At 30.3% G+C, this 9,177-nt stretch overlaps 1 protein-coding gene across 1 annotated transcript in view; it reads left to right on the forward strand.

The window, feature by feature from the left end:
• Positions 1 to 957: 957 nt before the first annotated feature.
• Positions 958 to 9,177, forward strand: part of LOC117167894 (alpha-1,3-mannosyl-glycoprotein 2-beta-N-acetylglucosaminyltransferase) — a 48,484-nt gene continuing 40,264 nt past the window's right edge. The window contains exon 1 of the mRNA XM_033353135.1: positions 958 to 1,154. The gene's annotated coding sequence lies outside the window, so the exon portion shown is untranslated. The remainder of the gene's footprint in view (positions 1,155 to 9,177) is intronic.

The raw sequence follows: 9,177 nt of genomic DNA on the forward strand, positions 1-9,177 counted from the left end.
AAGTGTTAGTAGCTAACATTTTACACGTGTACATTATTGAGCATTTGAATCAAATTTGAATACAAAATTATTAAATTAAAAAATTTTGAAACTTCAATTTTAAAAGCTTGAAATTCAAGAGTTCCACTTTGAGTGCTTTCATTTGCAGCTCAGTTTTTATTCATTCAAATGGAAAAATTGTTAGCTTTAGAGTTCAATTTTTTAAATTTCATTGACCATGGAATATGTCATTATACAGGGTAATAATAATTCGAAGACATTATAATTAGAAAATTTATTTTAAAATCGACAAATGGAATAAGCGGGGGTTCCCCAAAACCAACTTGAATGTAGTTAAGTTTCATTACAGTAGTGCAGTGGTTTCATAAGACAATTTGTAGATAGTAGAATCTTCTACAATTTTTTTAATTTTCTCTACGACCTACCGTTCTCACGGAAAATCTACGGGTTTCCATTCGTGGCAAACATTAACTAATTTTTGAACTTTGCTCGTCCCACTCCCAACTTAAAGGGATACTATACTCCTCACTATTAATTTGAGGTAATATTTTTCAATTATTTCTAAAAAATATTTTTATTCTTGAACCACAATAAAATAGAGTTGAGGGTTTTGCTATCCAGTAGTTACGCTACTGGAAAATCGTATTCTAGTCACGTGATTCTGTGGAGGGTGCGAAATTTTAAGTAGGAAAAATTTGAAATACATCATTCACAAGAAAATGTTGGTTGTTTACTGCTCAGATGATGTTAGGAGTCTTGAGAAAATAGAATATTTATTTTAAAATGTAGCTTTTTAAAAAAATGGTTTTTCTTGCTGATATTAAAGTAAACAATAAGAGATACGAAATTTAAGGTTAGGTTGGCGACACTGAGCCTTCCTATATCCATGTTTTTGGCAGACCTGCTTATTTACACGTGGTGATTTTACAAACTTCAGATCAGCCTCCGTTTCTGGCTTCACAGCACATTGCTGTCATAGCTTCACATTTTCATTATTTCTCGTAAAGTGACAGCGCTGAGGCTGAGCACGTTGACATTTCCCTGCTCGGTTTAAATATTGTGACAGTGATCGGGAGGGCTTGAATTTCATCCGGCCTGTCCGTAGCATTCGGTTAAATTATCAGCATAGTGGATAGATATCGAATGGCAGAATGGTAATTATAACCCTATTTTCTATAATACCAGATATTCATAGTTTTGCTTTTCGTTCTTTATGAAGCCTAAAGCTTCTGTTGATAAAATATCGCGGTGAGAACTATATTTTTTAACTTTCTACAATTTTTCCGTATGGGACAGGTATTTGCATAAGTACCATGAACACTGGATTTTCTCATAGCAGAAAACTGTGTGGGTGAATTCAATTTTGAAGTTTTGTATCGATTCGAAGTTTAAAGTAAAGAAGCCCTTATTGAAGTCTATTGTGGTTTATAGACGTGGACTTTCTGGTTTATTGAACGAAGTTTCTCGTCCCGAAATTCGGGATGAGTAGAGTGTTAATATTTTTCAAAAGCTTGGCTAGTCGTCCCGAATTTTCGGGACTGCTAGTCCGTCCCCTTTTCCAACTCCCATCATTTTTCGGGACGACTAAACACAGCCTTTATTTAAAAATACGGTATCTACGTGAATTATTTAGGTACATATCCTCGTATTATTTTCTTAATAAATATTTCCTATTTATAAACAAAAAAATTGTAGAGGATTTTGAAAATTAATATAATCCAACTAATATACTGAATTACCGGAAATTACCTGGAATTTATTGTAAAAATCAAAAAGTTAACAATATCATGCCCTTGGAATTTTATACGCTTGTGTTTGGTGGACTAATTTAAATAATTACATTCTTTTTTTTAAGCGTATTTTCTCCAATCTCGTCCTAAATGCCAATTATTTTTATTTTACTTCGTATGAAAATAAATTGGATTAAATATGATTAAATTTTATCCGGTAACGTGTTCTTAATAAGATAGCAATAAGATAGGTTTATATTAATTTTAGGGCTTGGAAGTTTATTCCCTACATTTAAATTCATTAATAGTTGAAGATTATTCAATATACTTAAAAACATAAAAAATTCATTACCTTTAAAGTGTCTTTACCTGAACAAAATAACCTATTTAGAAGCCTGAAAAAGATCGTACAACAATTTCGCGTCTTCCGGTAACACGGTTTTATTATTAGAAAAAGAATATTTTAGAAATAACTTTATAAGGAAAATGTCGATAAAAAAATTTACTTCTTACCTGTGTAACACTTCATTCATAGATTAATTCAGACTGAAAAAATTCTTTAAAATGATAACATTTTTATTTCTTGAACTTGTAATCGGGCAACACTAAAGTTATTTGTAACAGATGAAATTAGTTTAAAAACGTAAAATAATTGATAATACCCTTATTTTTTAATTTAAATATGATTTTAAATAAATTGAAAGTAATCTTTTATTTTAATGTTTTGCAACATTAAAATGATTTCTAAGCATATAATCTTAAAAATGTAAAACTATGAAATTGATCTTTTATTAAAATCAATCTATAAAATTATCTTCTGATGTAAAAATATAACGAAAGTAAGAATTATTAGGATAAGTAAGACCCAAGAAACTGCAAGAAGTATGTTGATATTGCCAGAAAACCTGAATTCGGAAATCTGATTAAATCCGTTAAAATCCTTTAAAATAGACTAAAATCATATATAGGCCCAATGAAATCATTCCATATCTTCGAAAATTCAAGGAAATTGTTAAAAATTCATTAAATTTTTTTAAATCCTTTAGAATCATTGAAATCCCGGAATTATCCGGCAATTGAAAAAACGGGAAACCCGTAAATTGTCCTTGATTGCATTTTTGACGCGGGAAGTGCATTTCATTTTCTTATAATGTATAATTTTTTATTTTCTCTCGGAGCCACTTACTCTATTTTTTTCTTACTTCAAATTGAAGTTGTTAAAAATGATTGAAAGTTATATTTTTTTAAATAAATTATAATATTGCATTCGAAAGAATTACCCACGACACAGCTCATCATTATGCATTGTATGTATGCTTCTATCGCAAGAGGGATCTTATATTTATATGCTGGAAAAATGCGGAAATCGTCCGGGAATTTCGTGAGCAAAATTTAACAGACACCCTTATTTAAGTATATGAAAAATTCCTAGAAACATTTTTAAATTCTTTGAAATATTTTGAAATCTCTTGAAATTTTTCAAATCTGTTGAAAATTCTTTGCAGTTCTGGTAAATACCTTAAAATCTCTTTAAATAACCGAAAGCTATTGAAAATTCCTTGGAAACATTTTAAATATCCTAGAAACCGATTATATTTCTTGAAATGTTCGAAGGCCTATGAAATCCTGTAAGATACTCAACAATTAATTAAAATACCTTATTAAGGGCCTTCAAAATTCCATAAAATTATTTAATCTACGGAAAGAAGGCCCCTTAAAATTCTTTAAAAACCCTTTTTAATATTTGAAAATATTGGAAATTTTCTGAAATCCCTTTAAATGTTTTAAAATATTCTATTATTTTGAAAATCATACATGAAATGCTTCCAAATCTTCACAAATTAAAGAAAAATCTCTAAAACTGCATGGAATTTTTGAAATCATTTGATCTCGTCTTTAACATTTGAAAAAAAATTCAAATCTTTGAAATCATACGAAAATCTTTATTCTCGTGAAATTCTTTGAAATTTAGAGAAATATTACAAAATTGTTTAGAAATGTTTATTATCTATTGAAATCCAATAAATATCATTTGACATTTTTTGAAGTCCTTTGGATACATTAAAAATACCTATAATCGTTTTAAATTCTATGAAATACATTGAAATTCTTAAAAATTTTGGGATATTCTTTGTAATCCTTTTAAATTTCTTCAAATGTCTTCAAATTCCTTGAAATCTTTTAGATTATATTAAATCTTTGTCCGCTTTTGTAAGTATTGCATGAAAAGTAAGAGCGTAGAAAATTTAATAAAATAACAATTTCAAATACGAAAAATTATAATTGTAAATTTCAAATCAAATAATTCTAAGTTTTTGATTTTTACTAATAGCGCATTCGTTTATCCTGGACTGGTGTAGAGTAAGAGCACTTCGATCGCTCCGTCTTACTTCTTCTTACTTCTTCCTTGATCGGAGTGCACCAGTGCAGGATAACCGAATACGCTATAAGTCAAGGATTACTAAATTCAGATTTCACTGTATTCAAAATGTCGCAATTTCAGAACTCTTGCAATGAAATTTAAAAAATAATTATTATAGATAATTCATCGATTGGACACAATTTTCGCAAAAAAAATTTTGTATATTCAGACAACTGAAAAATTCTTCTGTATTTTTTCACTTCAATTTTTTTTAACTCGTAAAGTAATGTTTTTAAAAGCTATAAATTCAGTTTTTTAGTTTCCCATATTAAATTAGATTTCAAGTGTTTCGGTTGCTGTGTGACACGATGGTGTCCCACATCAATTATTTTTCTGAAAAATGTTCAAAAAAATTAATATATCTTTCTCCAAATCTAATCACGTGCCGAAGCATTTGAACCAATTAAAATCTAATGTTATTTATTTTCACCGGACCTTAAAGCAAAGATTTTGATCAAGAATCTTGAAAAAATGTAAAGCTTGTGGTGATGGATCATTCAAAGAGTAAAGTTGCTTTTATATTTAAAGATGAAACCTTTTTTTCTTAATTGAACCATATGATCACAAAAGTAACCAAATCTAGTATAGAGTGAATTATTATGCCCTATCGAAAATCCAAAAAATAAAATCTATCGAAAATCCAAAAAATTCAACTGTTATCTTGAACATTTGTCTTTTGTAATTGAAAATTAGTTTCAACTAGTCCTTTTGGATTAAAAATTCATGTTTTGGTAGAAAATTCAAAATATCTTGTTGAAAAAAAAACTATTTTCTTAAGTCATCTTTTTATTTGAAATATCTCCTATCATATTCCTTATTCAGAATTCATCTCTTTTGGTTAAAAAGTATTTACTATTTAGTTAAAAATTTCAATATTTTGTTGAAAAATTCCTCTTTCTGTGTAGAAAATCTGTTTTTTTAGATATTAACAAAATAGGGGCATTCAAATAGTATTGCTCAAGCGCGTGAGAAGTGATAAGGTCGGTGCCCGGTTGCACCGCGCTGTTTCGCCCGAGAGAATACATATTTGTTGGCAAACAATCTCTTTAGAATAGGCGTATGTTAGGAATATAATGTAAATAAAATGCGAGTGCATCTGCAGTTAATTTGGAAGATTAGCTCGGAAAGCATCACACGTCTTTTAAAATTGTAGAGAACATTGAATTTGATTTCTAAGCAAATCTATCTATAAATATTGAAAATGAATAATTAAACAAGGAAATGTCATTGAGTTGGCCAGAAACTCCAACTGAAGGAAAAAAGAGAACGAGAAGTGAAGAAAATTGGGATAAGAGTATTAGCAAAGTAAAAAAAAGACAAGGTATTTATTCATACAGGCTGCCTTTGAAAAGATAAAAATTTCAATAGTAGGGTGTCCAGTTTGCTATTCATGGCGAAATTTGGTGATTAATAGCTATTTCAAAAACCTTGACTATTTATTTCGAAATTTCGTGATTAATCGTCGATTCACGGATCTGGGCCATTCATCACAGAATAGCCGAATAAACGCTCTGGACTATTTATCTCGAAATTTCGGGATGAATATTTTGGAATTCTCACCTAGATATCAATACGGAAACATTCACTGTCATTTCATATAAAAGGTGGTATTTTTATTCATTTAAATTCAAGTTAAAAAGTTGAATATTCCAGTTTAAAATAATTTCAATAAAAAAGTAATAATGTTTAACAAAAAGAACACAAAATATCCATAAGCAAAAAAGCAACATAAAAGCAATACATTATTTACGTTATTTTCATTAAAAGCTATTGTTATTGTAAACTAAATCACAGCGAAGGTTGGGGGTGTGACTTGGAGTATTTAAAGTGTAGCACGCCATACGTCACTGAAGTGAGTTAGGGCCCCCACAAGAGATTGAAAAGGGGTTTCACCAGTCATAGGAGTGTCCCTTATATTTGCGTGGACGGATAATTCCCATTGCAATTTAGAGCAAAATGCCCAACAGAAAAAAGAAAGAAGACAACGTTGTGACACAGTTTTGTTTAAAAAAATAATGCGCTATCTGCCATAGGTTTCGAGTTATGATACATAGGAAAATCCCCATTTTTTATTTTCAGCGAAAAGTCACTACGTTTTACAAAACACTGTGTACCTTCGTACCTAATCAGTATAGAAGAAAGTATTCCAGAGGTGAGTGATGACTCAATTCTCTGTAATTAAAAAAAAACAGTGTCCTACATATAATTTATGATCCCTAAAAGTTAGCTTTGCCTTTTTTTACGGGCAAAAAGTAGAGTTAAGTTTTTTTCAAAATAAATCGTGTTGGTTTTAGTTTGCGTTAATGATGCCAGAGGAAAAAATAGAGCCTACAAAAATCTGCGTAGATCTAAAAAAAAAGGTATTTTATACCTATTTTTTTGGGAATTGCAAGGTTTCATAAATGGATTTTTTTTTAATTTTGCACTAAAAAAGAAAATATTTTGTTTTTTTTGTGTGGAAAATATCTCGCTTCCTGTGCATTCCACGACAAAATTACTTAAGATTAAATGAAAGTGGAGTCAATTTGGCGTAAGTTAAAAAAAAAGTGTCCCAGTCCTAATAGGTTACCTTGGAATGTACACTCTTCCTGCACAGAGGCACCCGAGCGTACCGTTAAGTAGAAAGACGGACGTATTTCGAAAACTTTGTCTCAAATAAGTGCATATAATTCAGTTAGCATGTACAATACGTCTTTTACCACTAATAAATAATTAATTGTTCATAACTAAAGCTTTCTATCATCATTTATGATTACTTTTTGGCCTTTTTTTTTTAGTATTTTCGTGGCAAAAAAGTGATTGTAATTGATTGAAAATGTATGATTTCTTTTTTTATCAATAAATAAATATGTTTGATTAAAAATTGTTTGTAACACTTATACACAGGTACACAAAAAGTCTAGGAAGGTACACAGGAAGGAACGCAGTGTTTTTTGAAACTTCATGATTTTTCGGGGAAAATCCAAAAAATATGAATTTTTCTATGTAACGTCAATGTAACTTTTGGAGCTCTTTAAAAAAAATTCGGTTTGGCAATTGATCTGTTCTAGCATTTTTGATATGTCAAAAGGGACATCTTATCGGAACTTTCTCATTAAAAACATTGGAAAACGGATTTTTTTCGGGAATTTTACTTATTATTTAAACGTAATACCTGGACTATCTATCTATACTATATTTGTGAAAGCTATCTCTATATACTTGTGAAAAATGAACAGTTTTAGGATGAAGAGCCTGACTGGAATCCCACAAATATTCTTGCCGAATTTACGGTGTAAATAGCCGATTCAACGATCTGAGCTATTCATTAAAAAATTTCGTGATTAATAGCTGATTCAAGGATCTGGGCTATTCATCACGAAATATCGTGATTAATATTACGTTATTTTCTATTCATAAGCGGCAAAAATGCGGAAATTGCCAGAAAATTTTCCGGGGAAAAATTTGGTTAGTCACGCAGAGAAAAATAACTAGTCAGTCTGAACTAGAGTGTCAGTGTTGATATCTTGAATTATTTTTATTATGTTAAAATTATATTCTTTGGTTTTGACTAAAATAATTTCTGAATATAGATTTCGGTGGGATTTTTTTCGAGAAACGGGAATCTGAAATTTTATATCGATATTTTAAATAGTTTTCGAAACATACATTTTTTATTCCAATATGATTTTTCGCGAGAGACAAGAATCTGAATTCTTTAAATCAATATCTCGAATAGTTTTCGATATATCGATTTTTTCTGATGAAAAGATATCCTGATAATAAAATCAAGAATCTAACCACTTCTTCTCTTTTCTTTCTTTTATTTTTTTCTTTTATAGGGGAAAGGAGGGGAGAGAAGTGTTCCTTTTTTTAAAATTCCAATGGGTACATTTTGCGGTGGTTGTCCAAATTTGGTCGTTAGATTCTTGATTTTATTTTCAGGAATTCTTTGCATCAATGTGATCATTGGACGTTAAAAGAGGATTTTACATTGCATTGTTTTCCTATTTAAATATCCTAAATTTTAATTTGGCTGACTTGGATTGGAGGTCATTTTTATTTCAGGTTTGTTTGGGGCTGGTTTGTCTTTTAAACTTTCATTTGACTCTCAGTTGTCAGTGAGATAGTATCGTGGTAGGTGTGCTGTTCCTGCTGGCAACAAATTTTTTTTATTTTCATTTCCATTTTATTTTATTTTTATTTTATATTATATATTTTTTTGCCTTGATAAGGGTGCTGTATGAGTGCCGAAACGTTGGTGATTATTATATATGTATTTAAATGTTTTTATTGGTATTTGATAATGGTGGGAATAAAGAGGACGAAACAAAATAAAGAAGAGAATGAAGGGGATTTGGTTGGTTGCCTTTTGATTTTTCTTTCCTCCTTTTTATTTTCGTCCAAAGTAAAGATGAATAATTTTCTTTGGTTGTTGTCCAAATTTGGTCGTTAGATTCTTGATTTTATTTTCAGGAATTCTTTTCATCAATTTGATTATTGGACATTAAAAGAGTATTTTACATTGGATTGTTTTCCTATTTAAATATCAAAAAATTTCGATTTTTTCTTTTAAATTGAATAGAGAATTTTTCGTCGATAATGCTCAAATGCCAGATGGTATTTTAACACCACCATCCACCTCTATTCATTTAACTTCACGAGAGCGACCATTACACAAGCCTCTGGACCTGAGAAGAAGGAATTTGTCGTGGAAATTGAACATGTGGTGATCGAGTCGATTTCCCCTTCGTTTTAAACGTCCACATTCATTTTTCTCGCAAAAAATCCTATAGAAATCCGCATTCAAACGTTGTTGCCACGCATATCCTAATCTTGCAATGGGACAGCCTCCTAGATGGTGTAGCGTGCCATCCATGGAGTGTCAACATTTGACGACCATCTTCACTATCCCAGAGTGTTCAGTTGGCGATCCTGTAGTTTAACCCTTAAACGGCCAAAACGCCACTACCGGGACACTGCTTTTCAACGGCCAATAACTAAGACTATTCGACACTAGAAAAAATTGAGACCCATATATTTTTA

Source organism: Belonocnema kinseyi, chromosome 1 (assembly GCF_010883055.1).
Source record: "Belonocnema kinseyi isolate 2016_QV_RU_SX_M_011 chromosome 1, B_treatae_v1, whole genome shotgun sequence".
NCBI lineage: Eukaryota > Metazoa > Arthropoda > Insecta > Hymenoptera > Cynipidae > Belonocnema > Belonocnema kinseyi.